The sequence below is a fragment of the Hyperolius riggenbachi genome, chromosome 10 (genome assembly GCF_040937935.1).
Source record: "Hyperolius riggenbachi isolate aHypRig1 chromosome 10, aHypRig1.pri, whole genome shotgun sequence".
In the NCBI taxonomy this organism is placed as follows: Eukaryota; Metazoa; Chordata; class Amphibia; order Anura; family Hyperoliidae; genus Hyperolius; species Hyperolius riggenbachi.
Genome location: NC_090655.1, coordinates 104,327,107 through 104,341,162, shown reverse-complemented (window position 1 = coordinate 104,341,162; position 14,056 = coordinate 104,327,107). Strand labels below are relative to the sequence as shown.

Below are 14,056 nucleotides of genomic sequence, written 5' to 3'. Positions count from 1 at the left end.
GGCGGTGGCAGCATCATGCTCGGGGGGTGCATCTCTTCAGCAGGGACAGGGAAGCTGGTCAGAGTTGATGGGAAGATGGATGGAGCCAAATACAGTGCAAACTTGGAAAAAAACCTCTTGGAGACTGCAAAAGACTTGAGACTGGGGCGAAGGTTCACCTTCCAGCAAGACAATGACCCTAAACATAAAGCCAGGGCAACAATGGAATGGTTTAAAACAAAACATATCTATGTGTTAGAATGGCCCAGTCAAAGCCCAGATCTAAATCCAATCGAGAATATGTGGCAAGATCTGAAAACTGCTGTTCACAAACACTGTCCATCTAATCTGACTGAGCTGGAGCTGTTTTGCAAAGAAGAATATGCAAGGATTTCAGTCTCTAGATGTGCAAAGCTGGTAGAGACATACTCTAAAATACTGGCAGCTGTAATTGCAGCAAAAGGTGGTTCTACAAAGTATTGACTCAGGGGGCCGAATAATTACGCACACCCCACTTTGCAGTTATTTATTTGTAAAAAAAATGTTTAGAATGATGTATGATTTTCGATCCACTTCTCACATGCACACCACTTTGTATTGGTCTTTCACGTGGAATTCCAATAAAATTGATGCATGTTTGTGGCAGTAATGTGACAAAATGTGGAAAACTTCAAGGGGGCCGAATACTTTTGCAACCCACTGTAAGTGTATACAGAGACCCATGCAATAAGCATTATTTAACATTGTCCCATTTTGGTGCCCCTGTTGACAGTCATGTAATAGCAGTAGTAGAAAAATCCACACTAGACTAAGTATACGAAACAGCCTCAGAAATATTATTTTTCACTACTTCACATATCATCTGCTGCCAGTAGAGATGTCAGGTTTATGTGGAATCCCTCTCTTCAAATGAACATTTCTGTCTGACAAGTCCAATACAGGAGTGCAGTAACTGACTATGCGGAGAGAGTGAAATATTTGTCAAAGGCACAAATCCATGTGAAGAGGAGGATTACCATCATCACATAGTTACATAGTGCCCAGTTCTGCTAACAGAAGAGGAGCTGTGAGGTAGTGGAAAATAACATTTCTGACTGAATGTCTATTAAGACTTCATGGGTGATAAGTTACGGCAGAGCTACTCATTCTGCTCTGTGGAAGGTGGACCTAATAGAGATGTCCCATGGTAACTCACAGCCAGAACTACAATAGTAATCAGCCTAATAGGATCTAACCAAGAAGATTGCCAAATAGGGGGCCTCTGACACTTCGGGTGTTGGCAATATCAACAGACTTACCTAAACTGCAGTATAGTAAAGCAACCAGACGATGTCACTGTAAAATGTAAAGTGCTGCAATGATCTCTATGGTATTGTTTTCCTGTATGCTCCCTGTGTTCCTCTCTGTAAGCTGCATTGCCTGAGGGTGGTTCATGATTTATCTCTGCATGCTTTTCTTAAGTATAGAGTTATAACTTGTTATACCGGGTGCCTATCTGTGTGTACAGACCACTCTGCTCCAACATCAGGGACTCACACTTGATTTTCACCAAAAAGTGTCATAAAATTAAATTGTAGGAGGAACAAATCTAAAATCTATACATAGCTGATGGTCCAACTCCAAGAAAAATGTTTGGTGCGACAAGGGGTTATATATTTATTGTGTCTTCATGTGTTACAATTTATATCACTTCCTGCAGAGATTGCAAGGGCATCGCAACCAATCACCTTCAGTATGAACCAGCCCTAAAAGTTTTAACCCTTTTTTATACACTATCTATTAAAGTAAAGTAAAAAGAATCCTGAAACTAGGCTGTTTTTGGATAATGAAAGGGAAAGCAGAATTATGACTCATCAGTGTGCTGCTGCTGTAATCTGTCAGGGGGAGGAACTTTGCCCAGGCTGTGCTGCTGAATGCATGATAGGGAAAAGGAGAGGGCATAGAGCTGGTTGTACTTGGCTGTGCTGGTTGTACACAGGACTCACTGAACATAATTCAAATATGTTGGCAGCATTTCATACATACTGTTTTTCAGTATACGGTAAATACATATGTATTTATAGATAAATAACTATATTTTCAGCTGCTGGCCTGCAGCTCAGTCGCAGTCTTCATCAGCATGCTGCTCAATTTTTCTTCTATTCACAAATCTGCTGAATGCCTCTCAGCAACAGTCCCCTACATTTCAATGCCATTTATCTGTTGACGGTTCAAGCCGGGAAAACAAATTGCGATTCCATAGAAATGAACCCATCGAGTCAGTAAACAGGAACTTTACGCTGCATTGTGAATGCCAAATGTGTTAAATGCTTTCTTCCATCTCCTTGAGCCTGCCTGGGCCTTACAGAGAATCTGTTCCCCTATTCTGCCAGGGTCTCCAGTTCTACTGTAGACTTCCCCTGGGGAAACAAATGTGCAAGAAATAGATTGCTTAGATTTTAAGAGTGACAAATTGCCCTTATTTAGAGACGCAATAACCATTCTTGTTTCCTCTGTTCTTGTCCCTAATGAAAGATTAGGAGAACTTTAGAAGTCATTGTCCTTGAGCTGGAATTTTCCTACCCTAAAATGTACCTCTCACAAATACAAATGTGGAGAGTTATGTTCTTACTGAGAATGCTTAAAGTGGTATCGTCATCAACTTTCTTTTTCCACTAAAACATTAAAGGAAAATTTAAGTGAACTATAAAAAATGAGATTTACTCACCTGGGGCTCCCATCAGCCCCCAGCAGCCGATCGGTGCCCTCGCAGCCCCGCTCTGACGCTCCAGGACCTGCCGGCGAACACTTCCGGTTTGGCCGTCACCGGCCGACAGGCATGGGAACGCGAGTGATTCTTCGCGTTCCCAGCCTGTATATCGCCCCCTGTGCTGCTATTGAGTTTTGGTGCGTTTCATAGCCTTTTTATGTGTTTCCATTGACAATAATGAAAAAAAAATTGCATCAAAATGTAGCATGTAGTGCAATTGTGTTTTAAAAAAAAAGCAACACATACTCATAAAATCTCATATAGTGGAAATGAACCCTTATACTGTACCAGTTTCTGCAAATGCTGTATTAAATCAAAGTACATTTTACCATTTATTAGTGAATTGTGATTTGATGACGTACAACACTATGGGCTCGATTCACTGAGTGTTAGCGCCGCAGTGAAAAGCCCATTAGCGCATGTAAAGTAGCTTTGTGCGCACTAATAGTCGCGCAAGGCTACATCGCGCCAAAAATGTCACACTTCGCGCAAAGCGCAGTGCGACTATAACGTCGCATGCGCCGTTTTCGTCGCACAGCATGCCATGTTATCACACCGAGCGACTGGTACTGCGTGCAGTGCAACGTTTTCGGCACACAAAGTCGTTTGGACGTCTTAACCTTTAAGACGTCCAAACTGCCATACCGCCACTTTGCGAATCGAGCCCTGTGTGTGCATCAATGCCCATCTGCTCAAAAAAGATTTAACACCAAACTGAACATAGTTTCCATTGAGACATTGCACAAAGTCAATTAGAAGTTTATCATATATTGAAAGTCAACAAATCATTGGCAAATTCAATCAAAATGATCATATTTGCTGGAAATATTACCCATTATGGCCACTCTTGGTGTAGTATCTATTTTTAGCAAATCAAGGGCCTGGGGTGTATATCAGGCCTTGTGTTCTATTTGCAAACTGATCTATTTCCTTCTGCAACCTTGTTGTGAATGTGTGTGTGCGTGTATCATGCAAAAGGCATCCACTTCTCCCGATCCTGTCCCAGCTACATCATTAGATCCTGATGCAAAGTCTACCCAGTCTACTGTTTACCAATACTGTAAAAGCAACTGGAAGTATAACATTTAATTATGGTATTTCATCATTAATATAGAGGTGATGGCAAGGGCGTAAAAATAGCTCCCGTGACCCCCACCACCACAAGGTGAGGGGCTAAGGGGGCCCACTCCTGCATACAAAGCAGCAGCGTCATAAATTTACCTTCAATGTAGCCACTGTACAGCTTCTCACCTTGTAGCTCTCATTGCCTGTCAGATGACATGCAGAGACAAGAGCCCTAATGCGATAGGCTACACTGAGAAGGAGGGCTCGGCTGGCAGATGTATACACACACACACACACACACACACACACACACACACACACACACACACACATATATAACCTGTTTACCTGAAATAAGACCTACTATGATTTTTCAGTATGCTCGAAATATACCGTATTTTTGGGACCATAACACACACTTTGGTGCGTCTTATTGTCCATAGGTTAAAAAAAAAATGCAGAGGTGCGCAGGGAGCGACTCTTACCTATCCAGCACCACACTCCTCTCTCGGTCTGGCTTGTCCAGGCGCCCCTCTTGTCCACCAGCATCTTCTTAGGTGTCTCCTCCCTCTTCTCCTCCGGTGTGGGTGGCATGTACGGCCCCTGTACAGCTACGGGTCTCCGTCCACGTGGCATCCTCTGTCTTCTTCTGCATTGTCTTCCACATTGGTTACACGAGAGGCGCACGTGTGCTGGGGTCATGCTGACGTCAGAGTAGCCCCAGCGCATGGGACCCGTAGCTGTACAGCGTGGCAGGCGGCTGATGTGTACAGCTATGCCAGGAGATGACACCCATGGCGGAGGAGAAGAGGGAGGTTAAGGACGCCTCAGAAGATGTGGGTGGACAAGAGGGGCACCTGGACAAGACAGACAGAGATGGGAGGAGCGTGGCAGAAGGATCAAGTGAGAGCTAAACTGGTGCTGTTAGCGTAGTGTAGCTTAGTTGGGAGGGCAGGAGGGGGTTAGTGTAGTGTATAGTTTAGTTTGTAGTATATAGTCTAGTGTGTAATGCAATAAACATCAAGTATACCAGCATTCCTTCTTCCAAGCAAAACACTTTTATTGAGCCATTATATCCACAAAAATACCGACAATTGTTTTGGGGGACTCGCAGGGTCCCCCTTCATCAAGGCGTGTGGTTGGGGAAGAGGGGGTTAGTGTAGTGTATAGTTTCGTTTGTAGTATATAGTCTAGTGTGTAATGCAGTGTGGTATAGAGTGCAGTGTGTAGTGTAGTGCAGTGCAGTTTAGTATAGTGTGCAGTGTAATATAGTGTGCAGTGTATAGTCCAGTGTGTAGTGCAGTGCATAGTCCAGTGTGTAGTGTAGTGTAGTATAGTGTGCAGTGTGTAGAATAGTGCAGTGTATAGTCCAATGCGTAGTGTAGTGCAGTGCAGTGTGTAGTGTAGTGTAAGTGGTAGTGTACAGCAGGGATTAGTGTCGTGTAGCTTAGAGACAGTTTTAGAGGGTAAAAGGTCCATAAGATGCCCCTGCACCTTAGATGCACCTAGGTTTAGTTATATATTTTTTTACTGATTTTTGTCCTCAAAACCTAAGTGAGTTTTATGGTCTGGTGCGTCTTATGGTCCGAAAAATACGGTAATCCCTAGGTACAGTTCACAAACCGTCAGTTTAACCACTTAACAACCAGCCAACGCCGATAGGCGGCTGCTGGTCGCCGTGGTATTTCCATGGAAACGTCCGCTCGGTCGAGCGGCCGTTCCATGTCAGTTCACGGAGGGAGTTTCCGTGAACAGCCTGCGAGCCGTGGATCGCGGCTCCCAGGCGAAATGTAAACACCGGGGAAGAAATCCCCGGTGTTTACTTCTCACAGCAGCGCCGTAAAGGAGATCGGCGATCCCCGGCCTCTGATTGGCTGGGGATCACCACCGTTTGATAGGCTGAAGCCTATCAGAGGCGGTAAAGGACGGATCGCCGTCCTGTGCCGCCCACAGTGAGGAGGAGAGGGAGGGGGGAAAAGCGCTGCGGAGGGGGGCTTTGAGGAGCCCCACCCCGCTACACACAAACAGCCGACGGCGATCAGACCCCCCCAGCAGGACATCCCCCTAGTGGGGAAAAAGGGGGGGGGAAGTCTGATCGCCCTGCCTACCATACAAGCTATCACACAAAACAAAACTCGTCCGGTCCTTAAGTGGTTAAATAGTGTCTAGCAAGAATCACACTCAAAAGAGCCCACAAGACCGAAAACAATACCATAATAATTGGTGAGTGCCAGTCTCTCGGTAAATGTAGATTGTTGTATATAGAAAAAAGAAACATAGATCAGTTATGAGAAAGTCATGATGTAATTCAGGGTTTGGAAAGTTAAGATGAAGTTCCGGAATGTGAAGACATGCCTATATTTGAATAAATATAGATTTTTATTGTTGTTGAATAATACATATAGATCGTTGTACATTGAAAAATAAGACAACCCCTGAAAACAAGCCCTACTGCATCTTTTGCAGCAAAAATTAATAGAAGACCCTGTCTTATTTTCTTAGAAACATGGTACAGATTGTTGAACATGGGTACTTTTAGCACTTCCTTTGAGCAGAGTTGCAGAAGTGGACTTTGTATCCTGTAATATCCCTGCAAGTCTGAAGCCCAAGCACACTTACTCTAAGATTTTTTTTCTTATCAGAATTTATTTTCACAGCCATCTCTTTGCCAAAAACAGGGGGAAAAGGTCTACAGTGAAATATCTTCCACTTGAAGCAACCTTCAGAATGATTACACTGTGATTTAGTTAAGTCATTTCTGCTTACATCCCCAGTGATTGCTTATTCCAGCTCTCCCGTCTAATCCAACAAATCGATGTGCTAGCTCATTAAAATCTTCAATGGAAAGAGGACAATTGAATTCAGTTCTGGCTTCTGGCTATACAAGCAGTTAAGTCCAAGTAACTCCTTCGTACTTGATCGATAGATTCACAAGCATATGCAGCACATATCCATCTTATGCCTCACCATACATTTTTCAATTATCCTAAACTGTTGAGGAGGAATATATCACCCAAGACCTGCAATAGTACTGTATATACTGGGGGAGGGTCAAAATAAATCTGACCACTGTCAGTACAATCTGACTGCACACAGACCCCCGCACAGTAAAACTGCACAAAGTTTAAGCCCTCACATTTTGTTTAGCATTCAACATATCCAATATTGGTTAGATTGTACATTGGTTAGACTGTGCATAGTCAGTTTTCCATTACAGGGAACTGGAAGAGAAAGGGCTGCCCTATTTGTTGGAATGTGTATTTAGCAGCAAGTCTGTTATGCATTCATCTATTAGGTAAAATGTATTATAACCACAGGGAGGCAGTGTGGTTTGGTAGCAAGGGTTTTGTTACATCCTCTGTATGTAAAAGGAAGTTGTACATAAATGTGTTTGACAGGGCTTCCTACACTACGCTAATCCCTGCTGAACCCCCAGCTACACTGCACTAAACTACACTAACCTCTGATGACCCCACCCAGCTACACTATACTAGCCCCTGCTGACCCCAGGTACACTACACTAACCTCTGGCTGACCCCCCAGCTACACTATACTAGCCCCCTGCCGACCCCCAGGTACACTACACTAACCCCTGATGAGCCCCCAGCAGCTTCACTACACTAACCCTTCAGCTACACTGCACTAAAAATACACTAACCCCTGCTGACCCCCCAGCAACACTACACTAACCCCTGCTGACCCCCCCCCCCCCAGCTACACTACACTAACCTTTCAGCAGCACTGCACTAAACTACACTAGCACCTGCTGACCCCCCAGCAACACTACACTAACCCCTGCTGACCCCGCCCCCCAGCTACACTACACTAACCTTTCAGCAGCACTGCACTAAACTACACTAACCCCTGCTGAACCCCCCAGCTACACTACACTAAACACCGGCTGAACCCTCAGAGATCCCAAGCTTAATTCCCACACCTCCGAGGCTCTGGACCGATCAATCTGACAGGGCCTCCAAGATGGCCGACTTCAAGGACACTTGGCACGGAGCTGCTGGCCGAGACACGGTCAAGATGCTAGCAGTACAGAAGTGCAGAATGACATACATGATTTACCATACAGTAAAAAAAAGGCTAATCCATCTAGCGATCAAATCAATGACACTTCTCTGTGGCTTTATCTACAATTGAAATTATGTAGGAAAATTGATAACACAAATATAGTATACTAATCACGGCTTCAAAGATAGACAGAAAAAAATATGGCAGTTTCTTAAACAGAATGGGATTTTCAGCTGCAGCACTCGTTATATCTGTAAAAGACTAATTATACAGGAAGCCATCTCCGCACTGTCCTTGGGATGCAGTAATCCTTCCCACTAAGTGGTAAATTTAACATACAGGGTAATTAAGAAGGGGCTTGTGCCAAAGCCTTATGTAAAAATGGGCAGCGTGGTGGCTCGTATTTTGCAGCACTGGGTTCTTAATCCCCCCCAAAGTACATAATGCATAGAATTTGTACGTTTCCCCTGCCTTGTGCAGGCTGCTACTGGAGGCTGTTTTTCACACCTTAAAACAAAATCAAACTAGTTTGTATGAAAACTGTGGTAAAGGTATTGTACACTCTGTGAACTGTCAGTGTGGTCTGTGAAGTGCTGAGCAATCTGTCAGGAGCATACAAATCAATACAACAAATAGATACTGACATCTGAAACAACACCTCATGTTTGTGGACAGCTTCCAGGGATTCTAGCACTCCTGTTCCTCCCACTCACTGCTATAAGTATGTGGGGGCACCTCTTACTTTCAGATTTTATCCCGTTTGCACTAAAAAAAAAATCTTTGTTCATACGTAGTGCCCTCTGCCCTATTGGCTCAGTATGCCGCAGGTCGTGAAAGAAAGGTGTAGGATCTGGCTAGGAGCTGACTGTCAGTATTAGACTACTGTGATTATACTCTGGGCTCAGCTCTTGGGCAGAGTCCAGTCTATGATTGCTGTACATATGCCAGCAGGAAGATCTGTGTATCGGAGTTGAATCTACTGAGAGTAGCATTCTGTCTTTCTATGTGGAGTCACTGGATAGTGGACTTTCGGTACCATTTGCCCACCGCAGGAGGAAGAGAATGAAACCAATGAATCTGAAAGCCAGACTACTTCAGTTTACCTGGCCAAATCTGACTTTTACTTTCCCCTCGGGGGGCTCCCAATACACTGATTGATGGTGGTGGCAGGCGGCACATGCAGATGAGTGCGTGTTTTTGTATTGACGACCTTGTCTGACATTTTAACCAATTAAAACTTCTGACGTCATTACAATGACCTTGTATTAGAGAATTTTGATTAATGAATCATTGATGCAGGAGACACTATTTTTTCCGATTTATTGCATATGTAATCAGTAGGTGCATCCATCCTTATAGGGGGAGAAATATACATCATGATTGCGGTTTAAACTTTCCTTATTTATGGTTGGAGATTCTTTCCTACCCTACACAGCAGAAATCTGTTAAACAGTGATTGAACCGCATGTGTTCTACTGCTTGATGCACTGCAACACTATGGCCATCAATCCCAGCCCCATCATACAGGGGGTTTTCAACAACATGTCCAAATCAGACTTTGGACCCATAAACTTCCCAAAATTGATCCAAAGTCAACCGATCAAAGACATGGTGATGGCAAGAGAGAGCAATGTCTAACTAGAGTAGGCTGCACCTAGGGATCTCACAACACATTAACAAGTAACATTGGTTGGATAAAAACAGACACATTAGGGTGCAAAATACCTAACCCAAGTATATACCAAACCAAACACTACAAAAACAGTACTAGAGGTGAAGAAGCCCTACACAGGTCTCACATGTGGACAATAACAGGTGTGCCAGAGCTACAGATACCGGAAACAGTAAATTCGGGCGCCTGAGGCAATTGGACAAAAAGGGCGCCGCCATTCACTCCCATAATAAATATCGTTTAATGGGCGCCCAACAGGAAAAAAGGGCGCCGGAGAAAAATAACGTTTTACAAGCGGCGCCCGGAGACTTTTACTGTTTTATAACTGCTTCTCATGATTACACATTATTTAATGATTTATAATTTTTTAAACATTTTTAAACGAAAACCAGTACAATCTTTTTTAAAACATTATTTTTAAACGAAAAACAGCACAATATTTTTTTCAAACGTTATTAATGCTTATCACAGGGGGGTCTTAGGTTTAGGCACCACCAGGGGGGTCTTAGGGTTAGGCACCACCAGGGGGGTCTTAGGTTTAGGCACCACCAGGGGGGTCTTAGGTTTAGGCACCACCAGGGGGGTCTTAGGTTTAGGTACCACCAGGGGGGTCTTAGGGTTAGGCACCACCAGGGGGGTCTTAGGTTTAGGCACCACCAGGGGGGTCTTAGGTTTAGGCACCACCAGGGGGGTCTTAGGTTTAGGTACCACCAGGGGGGTATTAGGTTTAGGCACCACCAGGGGGGTCTTGGGGTTAGGCACCACCAGGGGGGTCTTAGGTTTAGGCACCACCAGGGGGGTCTTAGGTTTAGGCACCACCAGGGGGGGTTAGGGGTAGGTACAGGGAGGGTTCTGTATGAGAGTAGGGTTAGGTATAGCTTTAGTAAAATTCTTATTAATCTTTTATAAAACGTTATTATACATTTCACTTTTTAAACAGGGAAGATTAACGCTTTTACAATTGCCTATTTTATACACATTATTTAATGATTTATAACTTTATAAAACATTATTTTTAAACGAAATATAGCACAATTTTTTTTAAACGTTATTCATGCTTATCGTTTAAAACCCTGCGCCCTTTTTTCCCGACGTCCTTTTTTAACGTACACACAGATACCCCCCTACACACCAAGTCCAACATGTTTCACTCCTCAACTAGGGCTCTGTCAGGGGTACATACTATATACTGTGCAGCAGGGTGGCACACAAACAAAGCCCACAAAACAAAATAAAGGAAATACTGTGAACAAGAAAGCCCAAGTCAGAGAACATTTGTTTTTTAAAAATGCAGGCCTGGAGTTTCCATTGATACATTTTGCCTAGGCAAAGAAACTCTGTGTCTACCAGACAGCATGAGCATTGTATGATGGTGATGCTATGTTTAACATGTAAATTATGCATGCAAGGGGAGGAAGCACAGGCACAGGAAAGGGCCAGACCACCAAATGGGATGTGCTAGCCAAAATGTCACACAAAAAATCCAACAGGATTCCCTTAACAAAACAACATAACAAATAATTAAATACATACACAGCAAAATTATAAATACACCATCCCTCTGCAAGCAAGTAACACAAAGGCAGCAAATATAGTGGAGTGGCTGTCTTGTCTAACTAACCTCAATCATGTACAGCTGATTAACAGCATTATACAGTGAATATGTTAATATACAGAAGACTGGTAACTATGTCATATTAAAAAATGCTGCTTTTGTAAGAATTTAGAGCTACCTTCATGTGATAGCCTGATTCACATTTCCCAACAAGTTAATGTTTGTCATGTATATGTTATCAAGCATGTTTGATGTTTCTAATAAAAAGACAAAACCACAAAAATAAACAAGTGACAGCTACCTAGATTCCCACTCTAAGTTGGTGATGAAGCACATGGAATAGAATAACATAAGCTTACGTATACATGCTGTGGTTTGAGCTTTTAAGTACTGGTAGTTCATTTTTTTATTTTTGTATTTTCGTTACTAAATCCTTGATCATGTAGCTCTGACAAACCTTCACTTGCTCCTGAAGAAGTGATCTAATGTTTGCAAAACAGGAGTCAAGCCTACCTGTAAAGCCCACTTTGGATTTATTCAGATTGTGACTTTTTTGCCTTTATATGCAGTAATTGCCAACCATCCATGTACTGTAATATTCACTAAATGATGCTATAACTACAGGGTATGTGATGTATGGAATGTGTTAGGTTTCCGTAGTGTGAAGTTCTGTAACCAGATGAACAGACTGTATTGTTGATGTTTTTGTGCTTACTCTACCTATTTTCACTGAGTTGATGCATTTAAGATCTTATTGTACATATTGTATATTATTATTTTGGATTGCTTAGAAATATAGTTTTGATTTAATAAATGTACAGTATATTTTTTGTCTAATAGAAGAATCCATATTTTACCAGCCCAAAACTTTGTACAATATGGTTATTTTGTTCAAAAAAAAAAAAAAAACTCATTTCCACTCATTTCCCTGGATTGCCACCAAACATTTGGGGTACTTATACAGAATTTATATCATTTTTTGTTCTGAGCCCTATAAGTCCCTGTGTTGAACTCTCTTGTTTCAAAAGATCGAGTGCCTAGGGGGCGTATGCACTAAAATGCGTTCTACAGAATAACGTGTGTAAAGTCTTCCATCCGCATGACGAGCAGAGCGTAATACACTGCATGTAATGAATGGCATTCTGCTCTACTCTTCGTGCAGTAAGACTTTGCACACGCTATTTTAGTGTGCCAAAGTGAAAAAAAAAATTGCCTTATACAGTGGGAAGGGAAGCAGAGGTAGGAAACAATCTGTTTTACTGTCCGTTTGGTTTAAAGATGAACTGTAACCAAGGATTGAACTTCATCCTCATCAGTAGCCGATACCCATTTTCCCAGAAGAAATCTAAACCTTTTCTCAAACAGATCATCAGGGGAGTCTATAATGTGGATATTGTGGTAAAACCCCTACCACAGTGTGGTTGCTGCCTGTGAGGCTAGGTTCACAGCAGTCATTTGTATAACGCATGCGTTGTGTGTTATGAGTGTGAACTGCAATGGAGACTGGACATAGACTTTAATGCAAAGCCTGTATGCAGCGAGTTAGAATAACCAGTTACATGATCAGTTACAGCACAGTACTGTGAACAGCCCCAAAGAATTGTATGGGCACTGAGTTGTAGAGATGGGCCGAATGGTTCGCCTGCGAACGGTTCCAGGCGAACTTTGGGCGTTCGCGTTCGCCTGCATCAGGCGAACTTTTGCGGAAGTTCGATTCGCCCCATAATGCTGTATTGAGCAAAATTTTTACCCTCCATTTCACTGTCAGCAGACATGTTATTGTCAAACACACTGCTTTCAGTGCTAGAGAACCCGCCCACCCTCCCTTCAAGCTAGGTCCTTTATACCATTTGACTCAGTTGTCTGCCTACACTAATTAGTTATGGGACAGCTGCTACACACTCTGCTAGGGAGATTTTAATTGGCCTCCTCCCACCTCCCTCCTCCCTCCTCCCTTCTACCTATTCCCTCCTCCCTCCTACCGGAGGGAGGAGGGTCTCTTCTGCCAGGGAATTATACTATTTTAAAAACCAGTATACATCATACCATAGCTGGTACATCATACCATAGCTGGGAATACATACATGAGTATACATCATACCATAGCTGGGGATACATACATTAGTATACATCATACCATAGCTGGGAATCGAACCCAGATCTCACTGTGTGGTGGGCACGTCACCCTAAGCACTGTACCACTACAGAAGTAAGTGAAGCTAGCCTAAAATTTAACATTTATGCTCAATGCAATAGAACCATTAGGTTGCTTAAAGGAGAACTGTAGTGAGAGGTATATGGAGGCTGCCATATTGATTTCCTTTTAAGCTATACCAGTTGCCTGGCAGCCCTGCTGATCTATTTGGCTGCAGTAATAATAATAATCCAAACATTTGTATAGTGCTTTTCTCCTGTCAGACCCAAAGCGCTCAAGAGCTGCAAGCCACAGGGACGCGCTCAAGAGGCCACCCTGCAGTGTTAGGGAGTCTTGCCTTGAACTCCTTACTGAATAGGTACTTGACCTAGCCAGGATTCAAACCCTGGTCTCCCATGTCAAAGGCAGAGCCCTTAACCAGTACACTATCCAGCCACTGTAGTGTGAATCACACCAGAAACAAGCATGCAGCTAATCTTGTCAGATCTTACAAAAATGTCAAACACCAGATCTGCTGCATGCTTGTTCAGGGTCTAGGGCTAAAAGTATTGGAGGCAGAGGATCTGCAGGATAGCCAGGTAACTGGTATTGCTTAAAAGGAAATCATCATGGTAGCCTCCATATACCTTTCACTACAGTTCTCCTTTAAAGGGAACCTTAACTGAGAATGATATGGATGTTTCCTGTAAACAATACCAGTTGCCTGGCAGTCCAGCTGATCTTTGTGACTGCAATAGTGGCTGAATCACACCCTGAAACAAGCATGCAGCTAATCCAGTCTGACTTCAGTCAGAGCACCTGATCTGCATGCTTGTTCAGGGGCTGTGGCTAAAAGTATTAGAGACACAGGATCAGCAGGCG

At 43.2% G+C, this 14,056-nt stretch overlaps 1 protein-coding gene across 2 annotated transcripts in view; it reads right to left on the bottom strand.

The window, feature by feature from the left end:
* The window catches only part of SEMA4G (semaphorin 4G), a 316,367-nt gene that overhangs the window by 4,786 nt on the left and 297,525 nt on the right, over positions 1–14,056 (bottom strand). The window contains exon 16 of one of the 2 annotated variants that reach the window (XR_011024253.1): positions 2,195–2,378. The exons of the other annotated variant lie outside the window; for it this stretch is intronic. The gene's annotated coding sequence lies outside the window, so the exon portion shown is untranslated. Of the gene's footprint in view, positions 1–2,194; positions 2,379–14,056 lie in introns of those variants that run through there. 2 annotated transcript variants of the gene reach the window in all.